Below are 21,790 nucleotides of genomic sequence, written 5' to 3'. Positions count from 1 at the left end.
AATTTTGACTAGATGTTTTTTCTAAATATATAAAAAAATCATTGTTATTGTGTAATTCATCGTAGGATTAATCTCAATGTATATTAAAAAAAACATTATTTAAATAAGTTCAGCAAAAATAATATCAGTTTAGTAAAAATAATTTCAATTCAGCAAAAATAAGGTGAAGTGAACGAGGCCTTACTCAAATTGTATTATGGGTAGTTAGAAAGGAAAAAAAAAAAAAAAAAGTGAGTGTGTAAATTTTATTAAGGATCAAAGATTTGAGGAGATGTGATTAAAAATGTTAAAACGACTATTTAATTTAATTTAATTTGTGAAGGTAAGTTGGGTTTGGGTTAGATTAAACAAAAGGGGGAGGGAGGAGGTGTGGCTTTTTAGCTAGTGAGGGAGAGAGGGGGGCAGAAGTTTTGTCTTAAACAAACAAGGTCCCGAAAGATCCGGGCTCTGGCGGTAATCGGAGACTTTGTTTGCTTTCTCTTCCCCCTTTACCTTTTTTTTTTTTTTAAAATGTTTTTTTTTTATAATCTAATGGTAATAAGATAAACAATTTGAGGTTAATTAAAGCTTGTTTAGGTGAATATGGTGAATAAATTACTACTTGAAAAATAAACTATACAGGTTATTATCATCAACAATTTTAATTGTATTATTTTATTGTACTTCATATGTGATAACTAGCTAATGAGTGATGAACTGATGATTAGAGATCAAAAATGTTATTGGTGGAATAGTCATTTAATGGGAGAAAAGCTTCATCTTTAAATGATTGTAGATCAAGGAAAAAAAAAAAACAAAACAAAACTTAAAGAACATTAGTATGGAAGTAAATCAATATGTAATAGTATAGATAGTTTTTTGTTTGACTTGACATATATATTATGATAACTACACCGTGAATTATTTTGGCATGTAATTGACACGTGTAAGTGTAATGGATTAATTTGTTTGTTTTCAGAAAAATTATAACAAATTATCAATAATTCATGAACAATTATTCTCTCCATTGTAACCCTAAAAGATAGTTTAGCATCATTTTTAAACTTGGTAAATCGCATAATGGTTATACATATCTCAATGTTCCAAATATTGTTTGCTCATCATCATCGATATCAATTACTCCTTTGATTATATTCGGTTTATGTACAAAATACCATACTACTGTTTTTATTTAAATTATAATGTTCTCAGCATTTTAAAATACTCCGCATTTGTCAAGCTAGAGACAAATACATATCTTAGCTTCTTGCTCTGAGCTACCCTTCCCCTCCTATTAACCTCCTACTAGCTTGTAATACCTTGTTCAAATTCATTCAACTCTATAATTCGAGCAAATAGCAAGTGTAAATTGAACTTCTTAATTAATATACGTCCGATTTTTAATAGAATGAGGTATTTTAATGTGCTTATTTCAGTGTGTTTATTGTTATTAATTGATCAATTTATTGATTATAAAAACTCCATGATTTCTCCTTTTAAGTGAAAATCAAAGCATGCATATTTGCTGAAACAAATACAAGTTTTTTTTTTTTTTTTTTTCACAAGTGAAACTTAGTGCTTCCTATTTGAATATTTTCCATACCTTTATTTGAGTTAAAATGACAAAAAATGAATGTGTCCCGGTGTTTTGGGGATAATTCAACAAAATACACTTGTCTTTCATGCATACCTCTTTATCACCCTTTTGTTGTTAATCTTATCTCCGCAGTTGAGAAAGTGCATGAATAGTCAAGATTCAAAAGAGAAAAAGAAACAAATAAAAGGCAAATTTTAACTGATCAATTTGTTTTGTTGCTTTCTCCTTGCTGTAAACTATCTTCCTATTGGTGTTTTCCATTTCCATTTCCATGCTTCCAAATTTCATGCATTTTATCAGACTCATCATCATAGTCTTCTCATTACTACGGAAATTAATGTAACAACTTATGTATACCTCCATGAACTAATTAAAGAATTAATTACAATAATTAATTAGGATTACATACATTCTTCATTTGGATTTAATAATTACACTTTCAATATACTTACAACTAACCATTATATTTTCCGACACAATATTAAAAGAGAATAGACAAAGTAACTGAATAATGTATAAGTATTATTAGTACAAATTACACTACTTAAATAATTACGTGATTAATAATCTCGAACATAAAGATTAATCAATGAATGAATAAATCTGTTGGTTTTTCTAGTTGTGGAAACTCTTGTCTTATTCACAAAAAAGTAGAAAATTAAATTAGCAGCGAATTTTAGAGACAAAGACTCAACATGGGATGTAGATAAAAATCTTTCAGAAAACTTCATTTTTGTTTATTTAGAAACTAATCACAGTTTTTGTCAGTTTATGTATAATAAAATTGGATCATTTATCATGTACATTTGATATTAATTTGTTACTTGTACTAAATTTCTCGATCTACCGACCTTCACTAGACCTATAGTAATTTAAATTAAAAACGGAAAAAGGACAATTAAAATAAATAATAGAGTTTGTGAACAAATTAACTATTCTAAGCATGGAAGACCAGTCAAAGCAATTAAAAATAGTAAGTAGATTAGCCTTTTGAGTTAACCTTTCTTCCCTTGGCTTTTTTTCGCTTTTTATTTTATCTTTAATTAATTACTTAATACAATAAGTAGATTATTACTGTACTAATAGTAATGTTAGTACTAAATTTCTAAAGTTGTTAATCCATGCGTATCACACTTTTTTTTACCAGCTCTGCAACAGCCTTAAGATGATAATATAGACAAAATAGCTATTTCAAGAGCCAAAATAGTCGATCTTAAGAATACGCGTGTTTTTCAAGAAATTGTAATTTAGAATTAATTTGTAAGAATTTAGATCCATATGCATGTTTCGTCAAATTATATAAGGCATGAATGATACATATATTATTGTAATAAACAAATCATTAAACTGTAATTAGTAGTTCGTTTAGTTAAATGTGAAAAAGAAAGAATGAGAGATAACTAAAGTGGTTTAAACTTTAATTTCCACCCAGTTTAAGAAGATCATGGGATCATATCGAATCTCATCACTCGCCCTTTATGGCTAAAAAAAAAAGTATATGTTAAATGTGAAAAGTACTATATCTGGGATGTTAGTTTGTTCATAAAAATCCATTTTCTATAACTTGCAAAGACTTTTTCGAAGATTTTACTTATGCAATTATGCATAGGATGATAAAGATTAAGTAAATGTTAACAAAAATGAAGATGAGAAAGGAAAAAATAAATAATAAAGTTCGGCAAATATTAACAATTAAGCTCAACAAATTATATATTAAATAAATTTCCGAGAAAGAGAGTCAATTCAAGCAAAAGTTTAACAAAATCAAGTGAATTGCATCGAAAATAATAAGTCAAATTTAGCAAATAGGAAAAAAAAAATTAATAAATTTTGGCAAATATTAATAATAAAGCTCAACAAATTAAAGATTAAATAAATTTTCGAGAAAGAGAGTCAATTCAAGCAAAAAGTTTAGCAAAATCAAGTGAATTGCACCGAAAATAAGTCAAATTTAGCAAATAATATATACGCAGTAATATAAACCAAGATAAACTATATTCTTATTTAATCATTATTTTTTAAATTTAAGTAGGTAGTTACTAATCTTACAATTACTTTAGATTAACTTTATAAGAAGTCCTCGACACTAAATCTCAAAGTAAATAAGTTGTACTCAAACAATTTTCAAAATCACGTCAAGTGAGTCAAAAAACAAAGACGTTCACCCCCTCCGGGAATACCTACCAAGTACCAAGGTAACATCCACTACATCAATATATAATAGCCATTCGTACTTTCTAAATTGGGCTAGCTGAAAGCAAAAGCATACTACTACATCTGTTCATCAAACGTAAAAAACAATCATCTCATGCAAAAATTATACACAAGTACAGTAGATGATGACACTAAAAATACAAGTACTTTCAAAGATCCATAACAAGATATTCTAAAATTCTAATCAGTTTGCAAGTGGTAAAGGTTTGTGTAACAATTTTTTATCATAATGTTATTTTTTGTGTACCATATCACTATGAAATTTAGTATATAATGTCACTAGAATATATGTTATCCCGTTGGTATTATTAGATCTCACAATGATATAATATACAGTGCATAATGTACTATTTATATAGTATATATTTATTTGTACCATTAAAATGTCATGATATATATATGTTTGCAAATCAATATCAAATATCGATTAGGACTTCCTAGGTCTAGTACTCTAGTTACGTGCCCCCATCCAAGATCTTTTTTCCTGCTTCCTTTGAAGGCTTATTTGCTTATTTGGAAGTCTTAGAATGCACAAAAATATACCCATACTCCAATTTTGATGTACCAAACTCCATCTAGATGCACCAAACATAATTCTAATTGCACTAGGTATTGCAGATATTTGTTGTATAGTGACACTTATTGAAGTAATCTCAACGATCACTTAATTTATGAGATATTCAAGACTTTTTCCCATCATCAATCGATAATTACTGACACATATCTATTGTTACAATCTGCTTACGTTTTACACTTCTTAATCAATACAAAGTGTAGCAATATAATATGTCTATATACAATTAGCATAAACACACAATACTACTTTATTATTCAAAATTGTAGCTAATTTCAACTTTGTGTAGCAACTAATTAATTAAATTACAACTAATTTCAACTTTGTGCTTTATATTTATAATGTCAAGTTCGTGTCAATTAGCATAGACAATCCATAATGCATGTACCAAAATGCTTACTTGTCCTATTACAAAAACAAAATAATGGCAAATATATCTTTGCAATAAAAACACCAATGAATATCAAAAGTACAAGGTTGAAATATAGAGCAACAGTAACCGAAAAAACCGGAGGAACAGTAAACCTGGTCACCAGCATGAGGAGATCGTATATACAGTAGCATAGTATAGCTTAGCTGCTGCTCAGAAACCTTAGATTTTCTTCATAATTATTTTACCTTTCTAATGATATAAACTCCCACTTTTATGGCGAAATGTATTTCATACAGAAACTCTGCATATAATTATTTCATTTGAATTGGAGTACAAAATTATGTAGTACAGTATTTTTATTTTATTTTTTAATATACAATATATAGCCTTATTTTCCTCATTTTTGCTCCCTTACTTTTACAGTTTCCACTTATCGTTTAAAGTTAGTTGCCAACTTAAATTTTGTACTATTCCTTTTTCTCTCTTCCTTTTTTTTTTTTTTTTGTTTTTGGGTTGATTTCAAATTTTGCTCATTTTTTGGATTTGGAAATGTTTAAAATAATTTTGGACCATCTGCTTTGTATTGGTTTGTTTGTCCGTTTGAAGTTTTCAATTCTTATCTTTTTTCTTGTTTGTGAAAGGGACTCTGAATTTTACTCTTAACAATTTGGAATTGATAGAGTTTGGATAACAAACAAAGACAAGAAAATACATGATGATATACATACTCTAGTACCATCCCACTTCTTCGGTTAGATAATAAAGTACGGAGTAAATCAAATGCTAGTCCGTTTTTAGAAAGCTTGATCGATCAACTTTTCAAATAATGTACGAAAACCTTCAATAAAAAAGGATACAAGTAAAATTTAAAACACCATATACGAAATAAAAAATTTGATACAAGATCAGACTAGATCACAAAAATTTATAATGATCATTGGGTGAATTATGTTGTGGCAACTCAAGACGACATCCCTAACATTGGGCATCATCCATGCTACAATTGATCAACAAATTAATATGCAAAGTAGACTATTATCGGACACCATCCATAAATAAAATATAAAATTAGAAATACATAAAACAACCATTAAATAAAGAAAAGAGGAATGAATTGATCTGAATAATTTATACTTCTACAATTAGTATTGCTATTCTTTTTAATTTTGTAATACTAATACTTGTTGTATTAGTTGTATATACTAATACTATTCTATTTAAAACTACTCATAAATGATCGTGAAAAAACAAGTTAATTTAAGATTGAAGTATTTAATTTATAGGGTTTTGTTCGAGTAGGATCAATATCAATCATCCCCTCCAAATTAGTGTGTGTTTTAGATTCGGGTTTAAATCAAATTAATTTCAAATCATTCAATTTCGAATTTGGGTTACGAGTAGATAAATTTGGGCAGGCTCAAATTTGCCGGGTAGAAGAAAATAAAGAGCATCACACATCATCTCACATGGTTTAGTTAAAGTGGAAATGAAGCAAAGATAAATAGGAGAGTTAGAAAGATTTGGATGTACATTAACACACGTACGCATGCACATGGCTTCCTTCTGATCTTCGACTCGATCCGATACACCATACCTACAACGAATTAAAGTAAGCTTCTACATATATTCTATTACCTTTTGTTTTTAATTTTCTTTTTTTTTTTATATTGTGATTTTTTTTAAAAAAAAATTATTAAAGACCTACTTGATAGGAAAAAGCGGACGTGGCAAACCGTCGAGTTTTTCTTAGATAATTCTTTCTTCCTTTTTGTTACCATCAACTATTTACGGAATAATCAACCAAACAAAGTGAAGATGGTGGGAAACTCATATACACGGAATAATTAGAAGGAAAAATAAATACTAGCAATCACAAATTATAAAATACCTTTATATATATTGAAGATTTATATACACAAAACCATCAACTATATACGGATCGCGGAATAATCAGAAGGAAAAATAAATACTAGCAATCACAGGTTATAGAATCCCTTTATCTATATTGAACATTTATACTTTCTGCATCATCGAGTTGGTAGATTTTAATGTCACTCATCACCTTCACTCCGTCTTATTACATACCCGAAGTAGTTATTTGCACATTGATTGACTTTAAAGTCGAAGATTATAAATTTTGACTACTTTTTATATATATACTAATATATATTCTTTGTATAACAAGGATAATGTTTTTATCTTATTAGTTTGTTAAAATTAATACTATTTGTTTATGAATAAAAAAATATAGAGCATAATGTCAATGAAATTTGATTATTGCATTAATTTGCTCTAAAGAACAACAATTATAAGTTATTGAACGTATCAGTTTTTAAATTTTATGTATTGGATGGTTGAACTCACAGAAAAACAAAAAACTCATCATTCAATACTTTTTAATAAGTCAATGATAAATTTTTTTCAAAAAATCAATAAATCATATAAACCTATGATAATAAGTGTAATCCAAATTAACAGTCCATCTCATGTGTGGCTAGCCACACGGTGAGGCCGGTTGTAAAAAAACAAAGTAACCCTTATAACACTGACTACGCAACCCTTGTAATACTGACCAAGTAACCTCTATAAGACTGACAAAGTAACCCCTATAACACTGACCAAGTAACCCCTGCCACACTAACGAAGTAACTCCCATAATCACTGGCCACACAATATGTCCAGTCACATATAAAAATTTGTGCCAAATTAAATATTCTACACGTATCATTTACCCGTCTTTATTATATTGACCCATACAAGTCTTGTAGTCGAAATTAAATAACATGACTCAAACTGCTCATGATAAAACTGCTCGACAAAAAATCAAAAATACTTTACCCTACCCAAAATAATTTTCATCCTATAATGAATCACCCTGAACCTAAATCAAATAACACCATTTATTATTTGCCACCTCTACAATATTTATCATAACTTCATTAGAAACTTCTACTATATATACGTCTATACATTAGTTTGGAGCCTTGAAGGTGGTCTAGAATGTTGGAAATATACTGTTGCAATCAAATAAATAATAACAAGAACAAAGAAAGATGTTACTTTGAATGTAGATCTCAATACGTTGTGACGCACTTTACGGCTGTCCTAGAAGCGTATTTCGCCACCACCGGTACAAGGCTCTCAATGACGAATGCTCCCCAAAGGTAACACAACGATCCTTCAAATCCGTACCCCGAGAAGGATTGAAATCTTCTCAAGAACTGCTCATATCTCTACTTGGAGTATTAGGGTTTTGGGTTTGTATTTAATTTGATTTTTGTGTGTGTTTTAATAAAACAACAAAAGGGTATTTATATATTATGGGAGAAAAAGAATAAAGAAGAAAAATTAAAAATAAAAGAAAACAAGTCATATAAACCGACCTGCATTCCCTGCCAAAACCCGCGCTCGGCCACCAAGGGTCGATGCTACTGCCAGCCAGCAGGGAAACCCGCGGCTGAACCCCGCGCCGGCAGGATACTTCGATCTCGGGCTTAGACGCGGCGACGAGGGCTTGACTCCGTCTTTGGATAAAACATAAGCACCGTTTGCATTACAAAACTCCAATAATCCCCCACTAATGCAAACAAAAAGAGATCAATAAAGGAAATCTGAGCAGTAAGTGAAAGGTTTAGTGCATAAGCGACAGAATCCGTAAGGATTTGAACTAGCACATTAGGAGAGTGGGGTGTTCAACAATCCATAGAGTATAACATTGAACTCTAAGACTATTGAAAGAACCCGATTCCACACACTTTACCTTTGAAAGCTTGAGAAAATTCCACAACCGTATGAGACGTCATACGAGGCCAACATTCCTTTGGATTTCTTGTGAATGTTTTTAGGAACCTACATAGGCTCCATAGGAGGATGCCAACCCTGGTCACTCGCATAGGTGTCTCATTAAGTTTATTTCAACACCTAAACCACCTTTTAGGCTATGAGAACATTAAGGACGAAAGTCCAACCTTACCACATTAATGCTTCCATCAAGTCTAGATTAATAGACCACTCAAACGAGCTATGGAAGCATTAAGAACACAATAATCAACCTTTTGTTGAATATATATCTATCAAGTTTTTTCACAACTCCGCCTAGGAAGAGGAGTTCATGAGGCAAGATATATCAAACACAATATTTCTCAACTAGTTATAAACTACGAGTCTTTGATTAGAATAAAATTTCATCAAGTTCTTCATATAAACCATTCACATAATGGAGTTATGGATACTCCTTATTAAAGGATGCACACACTATAAATATAGTAAATAAATTACATAGGCTTCAAACCCATGTCACTTGATGAATCCTCCACCTGTCTCTTACTTAAACCTCTTGTAAGGGGATCCGCAAGATTCTTTTCTGTTCTCACATACTGCGAGAATATAACACCATTCACAATAAATTGTCTCACCGACGCATGCCTCACACAGATGTGCCTCTTTTTCCCATTATACACACTATTGTTTGCAACGCATATCTTTGATTATGAATCACAATGTATGGAGATTAGAGGAGCAGACTTACCCCACAATGGTAAATTTGCTAATAGGCTTCTTAGCCAATCTGTTTCTTGACTTGCTAAGTCTAGTGCTATGAACTCCGCTCCCATAGTGGACCTTGCAATGCATGTTTGCTTTGTTGACTTCCACGAAACTGCACTTCCGCAAAGAGTAAATACATACCCACTCGTAGAGCTCACTTCTCCACTATCAGTCACCCAATTTGCATCACAATAACCCTCCAAGACTAGAGGATATCCCACAAACTTCAAGCCCAAATTTATAGTTCCTCTAACATACTTTATGAGATGCCTTAGAGCGGTCCAGTGTCTTCCATCACGATTATGCGTGTATCGATTTAGCCTACTAACCGCAAATGCAATGTCAGGTCTTGTACAATTCATTTGGAACATTAAGCTCCCAATCACTTGAGCATACTCCTCTTGTGAGACACTACCCCCACTATTCTTCACTAATTGACAATCAGGGTCATATGGAGTTTTCAAAAGCTTCTCATCAAAACAATTAAACCTCTTCAAAGTTTTCTCAACATAATGAGGTTGAGACATACAGTATCTATCTTTGATTTTTGTGACCTTCACACCAAGTATCACATCCACCTCTCCTAGATCTTTCATCTCAAACTTTGAAGACAAATAATTTTTAGTTTCGTTTATGGCATCCATGTGCGTCCCAAACAACAACATATCATCAACATATAGACAGATGATCACACAATGGGAATTAAACATTTTAGAGTAAATACATGCATCTGACCCATTAACAACGAAACTAAATTCAAGGATGGTTTGATGAAATTTTTCATACCATTGTTTCGGAGCTTGCTTCAAACCATACAATGACTTTTTGAGCTTGCACACCTTGTTTTCCATGCCTAGAATTACAAACCCCAAAGGTTGCTCCATGTAAATCTCCTCTTCCAATTCACCATTTAGGAAAGTTGTTTTGACATCCATCTGGTGCACATGTAGTTTGTAGGAAGATACTATAGCAAACAAGGTACGAATAGTGGCTATCTTAGTCACAAGTGCATAAGTGTAGAAGTAGTCTATTCCAAACTTTTGAGAGAAACCTCTTATCACCAATCTGGCCTTAAACCTCTCAACCGTCCTGTTTGGTTTCATCTTCCTCTTGAAGATCCATTTTCACCCTATAGCTCTACTTCCCTTAGGCAAATCCGTCAACTCCCATGTCTGATTAGACATTATGGACTCTAGTTCACTGTTGATCGCCTCCTTCCAGAAACTCGCATCAACTGAGCTCATGGCCTCTTCATATGTTTTTGGATCTTCATCCATTACTTGTAGGCACACCATGATCTCATTTAGGTCTTCTACGTCCTTTATCTCGGTTAAAAAAGGTGGTGAGGAAATCTGGACCAAAGCTCGTTTCTGCCTCTTGCTTCTACATGGTTGGTCACTCTCCTTTTGATTTGGAGGTGACTCCACAATCCCTGTGGGCATGACATCTAAAGTAGGCATGTTAGTATCAACAACTTTCTTTAAAGGAAATACCTGTTGAAAGAACTCTGCATCACGTGATTCACTTACGCTTCTAGATTGTTGGAAATATACTATTGTAATCAAATAAATAATAACAAAAACAAGGAAAGATGTTACTTTGAATGTAGATCTCAATACGTTGTGACGCGTTTTACAACTGCCCTAGAAGCGTATTTCGCCACCACCGCTAGGAGGTTCTAAATGATGAATGCTCCCCAAAGATAACACAACGATCCTTCAAATCCGTACCTCGAATGAAGGATTGGAATCTTCTCAAGAACTGCTCAAATCTCTATTTGGAGTATAAGGGTTTTGGGTTTGTATTTAATTTGATTTTTGTGTGTGTTTTAATAAACAACAAAAGGGTATTTATATATTATGGGAGAAAAATAATAAAGAAAAAATATTAAAAATAAAAGAAAACAAGCCGTATAAACCGACCTGCATTCCCCGCCAAAACTCGCGCCTGCAGCCTAACCACGCGCCCGTAGCCCAATCCTGCGGGTGAAACCCGCGCTCGGCCACCAAGGGTCGATGCTATTGCCAGCCAGCAGGGAAACCCGCGACTGAACCCCGCGCTCACAGGTAATCCTGCCATTACTACATCATATGTTCGTGAGCCTACCACTGATCGTTTGAAAGATGGATAACCCACCTTCGCTAGGCACCCCCACACTTTTAAGTATTTCAGGTTAGGAGCGTAGCCTTTCCATATCTCATAAGGAATTTTATCTAACTTCTTATGTGTCACCCTGTTGAAAATAAAATTTGCAGATAGAACCGCCTCACCCCACATATTGTCCGATAAACCCGAGCTAATTAGCATGGAATTCATCATCTCCTTAAGAGTTCGATTTTTCCTTTCTGCTATTCCGTTCTCCTATGGAGTGTAGGGAGTCGACACCTCATGTATGATGCCTTCACTTTCACACTAACTCTTTAAGAAAGAGGATCCATACTCTCCTCCTCTGTCGGATTCTCTACCTCTGCCTTGAAGATAAGAAACTTTGATTCTACCTCATCCTTGGTTCTCGGCAAGTAAACCTTACAATATCTCGAACATCATCCACGAAGGTTACATAGTAACGTTTACCGCCCCTACTTTTCAAGTTTTTGAAGTCGGCTAAATCTGAGTGGATCAACTCAAGTAGTTCAATTACTCTTTTTATTACCTGTTTAAAAGGTTTTTTCACAAACTTTGATTTAGCACACACACCACACTTGTCATGTCCATCATCAAATACCATATTAGGGAGTAAGTTCATTTTTTTCATTCTCTTTAATGAAGTAACACCTACATGCCCTAACCTACCATGCTATAAATCTATTGACTAAGCAATATAAGAAAAAAAAGTGATCTTATTCATTTTAGATTCAATAACAATTTCAAGTACAAACAAGCCTCCATTGAGGTATCCCTTCCCAACATACTCGCCATTGCGAGTTAACACTAGCATATTTGCCTAAAAAACTAATTCAACCCCCACTTTGTTCAACAAAGCCCCAGAAATTAAATTTCTACAAAGTGATGGAACATACTAAACATTGAAAAGCTAAGGATTTCCCAAAGGTGAGTATGAGGATAACCTTTCCTTTGCCTAGAACTTCAGAGTTGCTTGAGTTCCCCATGTAGACTTGTTCTCCCTTTTCTGAATTTTTGAACTCTACGAACATGTTCTTGTTAGCATAGATGTGACTGAAATCCCCCATGTCTACAATCCATTCAACATTGTTTTTAACCAAGTTGATCTCAGAAATCACTACAGCGATGATGTTTTCAGATTCTGCAAGATTTGCTTCACTCTTATTTTTCTATTTCGATGACTATTGAGCCTTATGGTTTCCCTTCTTCTAACGACACTTAGCAGCAAAGTGTCCCAGTTTACCACACACAAAACATTTCCCCGAAGTTTTCTTCTCAATCTTGCCTTCCTTATGAAATTTCCCCTTCTTCATATTGTTGCTCTGATTATTGCCACTTGAGTTCTTGTCAACATTTGTATTAGTTTCCACAAGATTAGCTTTCACAAAAAGTTCATTAATTAGTTTCTTTGAGGAGTCCTTGAGCGTATTAGCTTCCTCAATCTTCATGTGACTTATTAGCTCTTCTAGGGTCATGACCTTTTTCTTGTGTTTCAAATGATTTCAATAGTTGGACCAAAATTCAGGCAATTCTCAATCAAGACATTAGCCTGAAGAATCTCACACATCTTTATGTCTTCAGCAAGAATATCAACAACTAAATTCTCATACTCATGGACTTGGCCCATGATGGGTTTTGAATCAACCAACTTAAACTTCAACCAGTTTCTAGTAACATATTTCTTCTTCCCTGCGTCATCTACACCATATTTCTTTTCTAAGGTTTCCTAGATAGATTTTGCAGATTTGTTTGTGATAAACAAGGCAAAGATGTTGTTTATCATGTTATTCAGCAAATAACCTCTAAAACACTTGTTATCTTTCTTATACTTCTTGATTTCAGCTTCATTCACAATAACACAGTTGGTCTTAGGGGGGAGGACTAGATCCATGGGTATCAAGAATTGTCATAGTAGTATTATTTTGTTCAATAGGTTTAGGAGCATCATTAAACAAAACATAATCAACTTCAACTTGTTCAAAAGCAATCAACAACCTTTGTGACCATCTCTTATAATTAGTACCATCAAGAGCTTCAAGTTTCGATAAGTCAAGGTATAAATGATTTTGAGAACTACTAGCCATGATAACAGCAGTAAAAATATGCTTCTAGATTGTTGGAAGTATAATGTTGCAATCAAATAAATAATAACAAGAACAAGGAAATATGTTACTTTGAATGTAGATCTCAATACGTTGTGAAGCGTTTTACGGCTGCCCTAGAAGTGTATTTCGCCACCATTGGTACGAGGTTCTCAATGACGAATGCTCCCCAAAGGTAACACAACGATCCTTCAAATCCGTACCCCGAATGAAGGATTGGAATCTTCTCAAGAACTGCTCAGATCTCTATTTGGAGTATTAGGGTTTTGGGTTTGTGTTTTATTTGATTTTTGTGTGTGTTTTAATTAAACAACAAAAGGTATTTATATATTATGGGAGAAAAAGAATAAAGAAGGAAAATTAAAAATAAATGAAAACAAGTCGTATAAACCGACCTGCATTTCCCACCAAAAACTCGCGCCCGCAGCCCAATCCCGCGGGTGAAACCCGCGCTCGGCCACGAAGGGTCGATGCTACTGCCAGCCCGCAGGAAAACCAGCGGCTGAACCCCGCGCCTGCAGGAAACTTCGATCTCGGGCTTAGATGCGGCGACGAGGGCTTGACTCCGTCTTTGGCTCAAACATAAGCACCGTTTGCTTTACAAAACTCTAACATAGAACACATAACCCTCCAAACAAATTATGAAAGAAATTCATTTTGAATTTTTTATTGTTTAATTATAACTTTTTTTGACGTGTTTAATTTGTTAAAAGACTTAGTTAATTATAATTTAAATACACATTTATTTAATGAGAAGAAATCTTGTCAAATTATTTCTTAATAGTAAAAGATTAATAATACACAACTCTCTAATCAATATCGATCTAAAACCACTATTCTTCCACCACATTCCACCAATTAATTAAGCTTTTGGTAATTTAATTAGGTTAAATTAGGGAATATTTATAACCTATCAGATTAATCTTACACCATACTCATACTACAAACAAATTTCATATTATGCACGTCTAATCAAGTTAGCTATTACAAAATCATCAATAACTAATTAACTTTGCTTTCAATTACCTATCATGATGAAAACTTGACCTACATGTCTCCAAACATTCTCATCTAACAAAGTTGGCATCGTATGTTTTGTTTAAACCTCCTACCACTGTATTCTCTTCTCAAACCTTAATATTTTAATTCATGTTATACCAATTAGTTGAACCGCATCTTACATAGATTCGAAGGCAAAACAATAATTTGATGAGGTAGCAAACCAATGATTGACAATATTTAGGTATATGTCATGTTCATCATATTATTTGCCTGCTACCATATTAATAAGAAGTACTAAATAAAATATTGAATGGAAGAAAACTCTAGATAGCCTTTGTTTAGATCTTACAAACATACTCCCTATTAATATATATAGTTGGAGTATATATATCCTAACATATAGCTGGAGATTGATCTTCTTAAAATCATAATAACTAATTAACTATATATACATATACATATATATATATATACATATATATATACACATATATATATATATATATATATATATATATATATATATATATATATATATATATATATATATATTCCATTTGTCCCAATTTATTCGATATACTATTCGTCCCAATGATTTGATAAGATAAATAAACTTCCCTTTTACGGGCAAGATAACTTATATTCTAAAATAACAGTAAAGAAAGTCATCTACAACTAATATTCTAAAACCCAATATTTAACTATGTACCAATGCTCTTGTAAGAAAAGAAATTCCTTCATTATTAAGACATGCAGGCTCAAAACTGGCAGCTTATCATTCTCATTAATAAAAGAAAACTATTATAAACGCAATCATCATAAACTTTTCTAACAAATTCATCGCGTTTATCATATTTGATACAAGTGTATGTACTCCTTTCAATTCATCCGGGTATAATATATATTCACGTTGATGTTATAATTTGCACTGAAAAAGTGAGATATGTTCTTCACATATAATTAAGTTATGACTTAGATTTCAAGTTGCTCGCAAATTGCATGACACATTGGATGAATCAGCTCAAATCCAAAGACAAAGATGTCTGCAACAACTCAGGAAACCAGTGCTATTCTCACAATAATAACTCACATTGTCACATGGATTCATGACATATATATATTATGTCATGTCAATTGATGATTTGCTTCTAATCCTAATATAATTAATTAATATTAATCTTTATCTACAAGATTAGGTTTCCAAATCCAATAAATCATTGTCAATCTAGCAAATTAAAAAATACTAATGTAAAGAATAGAAAGCATGTATATATTTATTCGTTGGGAGTAGAATTATTATTACCAATCCAAATCTAGTAATGACTATGCACTACTGTAATTGGATTTGAGTTTCGTATCAAAATTTAACCTAACTTTTGTGAGAATACATGCATGCATGCATGTCTCACATAATCAAATTTTATATATTATAGGATTGGAATCTAAGTTTTTAGTTGTGGAGTAGGTCGATCTTTTGGGAGGCAATGACCTTACACGTGGTGTAACAAATGAATGAGAAGATGATAGTTAGATTTTTTACAGCATATTAAATGATGGAAGGTTATATTGAATTGGCCAAATTATATGATCTTGTCGATTTACACCCACTTTTTATGGGAATCGAGCCATGTTTTAAGACAATGATATGAACCAAAGTATTTTAGTTGGAATGAAAGCGAAGAGAACATGTTTAATTCATCGATCCTTACCGCTGATAACCCTAATAAGAGAGACAAAATGAGAAATAAATGAAGGCAAATTGATTGGTTTTTCATTAGATAGGTTGAGTTGCAATACTTGTATAGATCCATTTGTCACTCGCACGTGATTCATATCAGCACCAGTATCCCATCTATAGACATTCGATAATCCACAATGAATTGGGTGATCGATTTATAAGCTAAGTAATACAAATATATTGCTAGATGAGTTATGAACTTGTACGTAAATAATCCAAAAGACTCAAGATCGAGCAATTGAACTTGTAAATAATAGAGTACAAAAATTTATCTGAAATTTAGTGTTTAATAAAAATAACGTACATATAAATCAGGGTGGGTAATACATTATATAAATTATATATACATAGTTCTATATATTGAGGATAATTTTTGTACCTTGAGACAACTAGTGTCTATCTAATGTCTATTACCTCGTCTTCAATTCATTCAGCATTTTCTTATATATAAATCATTTATATAGAAGATCCGTTTTCTTATATATCGATTGTACTTACGTGTAAGATCACTGTCATAATTCCTATATGTGGAAACAGAGGTTGATCATGTCAATACTTATGTGAAAATGCGATTTTGTAACTCAAATAAATGATCTCTTTTTGGGATGCAAAAGAAAAACTGCGCATCTTATGGAAGGATGAGAATCTATTTAAGTTTGGAGTTTAGCAGAAAATGAACTGAACAAAAGGAATAATGAGGCCAAATCACATGATCATTCATCATAAATTAAAATACAAAAGGTTGCATACAAATCAACTTGTTTGACACCTTGCATACGGACAGTCGTTAGTCATACGTACACATAAGCATATCCATCCCTTTTTGTGGAAAGTATTTTTTCATTCTTATTTTCTAATGATTCATTTACAATAATCATTCATAAATCCAGCTGTTAATTATTGCAATTTATTATAATCATCTTATCATCTTATCTGGCCATTTTCCCGTAGATGTCATATGACAGTTTATTAATACTTAATAATAATAACGTTATATTTTCTCGTTTAAATATTTAGATTTTTAAAGTGAATTACAAGATGACAAAAGACATTAATGTAGTCAAATTTCAAGCATAGATATTGTGGCATGTTGGATAAATTAGTTGGCATTCACTCTCAATCAAAAAAAAAAAAAATATTGCTTGTACTTGAAATTTAGTTTTACATAAATTAATAAGGAATACTTTGTTTTATTGACATGTTTCTTTATTCTAGTCTTTAGCTGCTCTCATGCAAGTTTCATAACAATTTTTATCTTTCTTCTTACCTTTAAAATCAAATACAATCTAATTAATTACAATTTTATTGTACTAATTATATGTAATATTGATAAATACGAAGTATCAAAGATTGCTATATTGATCCAAACCAAATCAAAATTAAATCTGATCCGAACAACCTATTTGGTACCACATTTATACACATAATCATAACACTAAAAGGATCGATAAGATCACATACTAATAATAATTAGATTTAAAAGTTAAAAAAATGATCTTTCAAAAAAAAAAAAAAAAAGTTAAAAAAATGAAAAGAAAGAGCGGCAAACATTGGAGGTATTGATACGGTGGAAAAGTGACGATAGAGGAGAAGAAGAAGAGAGAGAAAATTAAGCAAAAGCAATATTTACGGAGGTAGAGGACTCGTGTACTAATTATTTGTAATGACACCCCTCAAATTGGGCCACTTTGCTTTGCTTTTCAAACTTTGACCTTTGACTCAAAGGCACGTGCGCGGCATCTTTTGACTACTCTCTTCTCCCCAAATATCTCTCCTTCATCCTTCTCTCTTCTACGAGAGGATTCCGCTACACGCACGTGCACCACCTCCCCGACACATTTATACCATCCCACACTGTCATTAATTATTAACCTTCTTTTTACTGGTGATTAATTTTTTAATCCTAGGTTAAATTTTATATGATTGTATTTTACTTCGCCTATTGGGCTACTATATGAAGTAGTACCAAAAGTTACATTCTTTGGATTTTAAAATATTATTCTACTATATACAATAGTAATACTCCATTCGTCTTATAATATAATGTCTGCTTTATATTTTTTTTTACGGAAATTAAGAGTAGCAGAAGAAGTGAAATATTCTTGAAACAGTTTTTAATAAGAAAAATGTAAAACAATAGATTATGATAAAGTTATGTAATACAGAGTATAACATTAGAATTATTAGCACAACTTTCTATATGTGACTGACTACACCATGTGACCAGTCATCATAGGGGTTACTTAGTTAGTGTTATGTAGGTTACTTTGTTAATGTTATAGGAGTTTATTGGTCAGTGTTATAGGGGTTAATTGGTCAATATTATAGAAGTTACTTGCCACTATTATAGAAGTTATTCAGTCATTATGATAGGGTTATTTTGTTCTTTTAAAAAGCGACCACATGATGAGATCAACCGCAAGCTGATTATTAGAAATAAGCACAATATTTTGGACACCCAAAGAATTACACGCACACTAATACGAAGTATAAGACAAGGGAGGTTATTAATAACTTAATTATATATTACCGGCCAATTGTGCTATAGACTAATACAAAAAGTTACATTCTTTGGATTCTTAAAATATTACGGAATAATAAAATACATGAAACAAAAACAAAGGGAAAGTGAGAAAAGAGAGGGGGAGTTTTGATATTTTGAGGATTTCGAAAAATTGGAAGGGCCGAATCCAATGGAGGGGTTTATTTTAGCCGAGACCATGCCGTTATTTCCTTCACTCTTGTTCCCATTTCATTTAAAGCCTTTTTTGTCTCGCTTCTTCCCAAAATCTCTCTTCTTTTTTTCCTTTTATTTATTTTCATTGCATTTTGTTCAATATTATAATGCACTCTTCAATTATTTGGATATGTTTTAATGTTCACTTGAAGACGTAATCTTGATTGATATGGTGGATTATGATAATATCTTAGCTTGTTAATAATACATTAATCGTGTACACTTGAAGATGCAATCTCCAATGATATGGAGTATGATAATATCTTATCATGTTATATTGTTGTAGTATGTTTTCGAAGATGTAATCTCGAATGACATGAAATACGGAAATATCTAACACTGTTAATGATACTTTAACATTGTAATTTAAATTAGTAATATCACTAATGTCACATCTACTTTTAACCACCAAACCTCACTAGATATTGTGTCATAGTCTCCACTTTAAAGTAAGAAAATGATCCTTGTGTATTGGATTATTTGAATGACACAAATATGATCAAAATCGATGTTATTTTCATAGTTTTTGATCTTGTGTCAAAATATAATACATTCTCCGTTTTTTTTTTTGTTGCATCACTTTACTTTTCACGGACACTTTGATAATTTTTGGAGTAGAGAGAGATAAAGAGAAAATTAATAGGGTTCATGTGGTAGGAGAAAGATAGAAAGAATTTATTAGTTAAAGAGGAAAGTGATGCAACTAATTTAAAACTTCCTTTTTAGAAAAGTGATGCAACTAAAAAGAAACGAAGAAGCACTCCGTATCATATCATCAATTTTTCATATATCTAATTTTCATAAATTTTTATTGATACAAGCATCAGATATTTGGCATTAAGCAAACACTAATAAGATGCGCTAAGCTAATTTTCTCTTGATATTTATTGTCAAATTTAATTTCATCTTGTAATAGTAAAAACAAGAAATAAGTCCGTAAAGTATAATAATTTCATCTTGTAATAGTAAAAACAAGAAATAAGTTCGTAAAGTATAATACGATGAACCGTACGAATTAAAAGTAACAATTTGTGCGCTTGAACTTAGAGGTGTCAAAATCCTACTAGACTGACTCAACATTAAAAATATTAATTTCAGATATCGAGTTGTTTGAACACAATAATTTAGCATGATTCGAATTTAAAAATAGACTTAGTCTGACCTTGTGAAACCCAACCCAAACACCTGAATTGACAATCAAAATTTGAAAGTGTCATGAAAATTTAAAAGCATGGTTCATGGAAATATGCAAACACGTTAGCTTAGGTGTTTAGTTGGATTTGAACAACTATTAAATTGAGCCAAAGATCCAATATTTTCGGTCCAGAGTAAAACCTGGCTTACTAAAGCCCATTATCCGCCTTAAAAATGTCTAAGCCCATAATCATAGATTTACATACTAGTAGTATAAAAAAATTGGAAATAACATGGAGGTGCGGGGAATCGAACCCCGTGCCTCTCGCATGCGAAGCGAGCGCTCTACCATATGAGCTACACCCCCGTCAATGTCATTGTAATGTCCTTTTTTATTATTTGACGTTAACTCAACATATTTTTAAGCTTCCAGTTTGGCCTGGGCCTGGGCAAAGTTAATATAGACTTTGATAACTGCTACTTTGGATGACAGATGAGCCTCCAACAGTCCAACACCGAATTATTGGCCACATTAGTGAATGAGGGAAAGAGTTTGTTAATACGGAGTATTCCTCTTTAAATCGCAACATTTTGAATTTACATTATTCATTTATAATTTTTTGACTGTTATATAATATATGTATTTAGTGGATGCCCATTATACCCTTATGATAATTCTAGGATATTCTAGAAATACTATGTTTATTATTCTACAAGGAAACCCTAATTGTATCACATGTATATATATATATATAAGGATTCTTTTTTTGAAATTGTAAGCAGCAAGTCAATTTTAAGAAATTTCAGCATATCGTAAAGTAAATGGAAATAAAATATTTATACAAACAAATAAACAAATGAGGGAGATAGAAACAAAATGTAGGGTCGTTTGTCCGCTTGGCTAGTCAAATACGGGCTAGTTCATAGATCGTTGGGCTTTGATTACCAAGGAATAGAAACTTTACAAATAAAGCCTGAAGATTGGCATTCCATTACTGTTATATGTATATGGTTACAATTATTTACGTTCTCAGTGTGCTTATGATGTCGCACCGGGCGGGCTGTTAGCTAGTGTGTATCATCTTACAAGAATCGAGTACGATGTGGATCAACCGGAAGAGGTATGCGTAAAAGTATTTGCTCCAAGGCAGAATCCTAGAATTTCGTCCGTCTTCTGGGTTTTAAAAAGTGCGGATTTTCAAGAACAGGAATCTTATGATATGCTGGGAATCTCGTATGATAATCATCCACGCCTAAAACGTATTTTAATGCCCGAAAGTTGGATAGGATGGCCCTTACGTAAGGATTATATTGTCCCAAATTTTTATGAAATACAAGATGCTTTTTAAATGATAATAAATTTATTTTCACTTCTACAACATCAGGTATCTAAAGATTCTTTATCAGATATCTAAAGATTCTTTATATGTTCTGCTCTAGATCAAACAAAAGAATTGATGGCCCATCGGTATTCTATTATGGATAAAGAAAAAAAAGAAAAGACAAATGAAATTAAGTTAGGAATTCATTAAGATTCTAAAAAGGTGTCTTTTGGATGAGTTAAGAGCCGATAGAATGAACTAAAAAGTTCTGTATCATTATAAACAAATAAGAAAAATTGAAAACATAAAAAAATTCTTTATTTTAATTTTCTCTACCCATCTATCTATA

At 32.0% G+C, this 21,790-nt stretch overlaps 1 non-coding gene across 1 annotated transcript; it reads right to left on the bottom strand.

Annotated features, from left to right (window-relative positions):
• Positions 1-20,413: 20,413 nt before the first annotated feature.
• Positions 20,414-20,486, bottom strand: TRNAA-CGC. The gene has a single exon. It is a non-coding gene; the product is annotated as a tRNA-Ala (tRNA).
• Between the last annotated feature and the right edge of the window lie 1,304 nt (positions 20,487-21,790).

The sequence above is a fragment of the Chenopodium quinoa genome, unplaced genomic scaffold (genome assembly GCF_001683475.1).
Source record: "Chenopodium quinoa cultivar QQ74 unplaced genomic scaffold, ASM168347v1, whole genome shotgun sequence".
Taxonomy (NCBI): Eukaryota; Viridiplantae; Streptophyta; class Magnoliopsida; order Caryophyllales; family Amaranthaceae; genus Chenopodium; species Chenopodium quinoa.
Note: the sequence above shows the minus strand (reverse complement) of the source record. Positions and strands in the feature narration are given on the sequence as shown.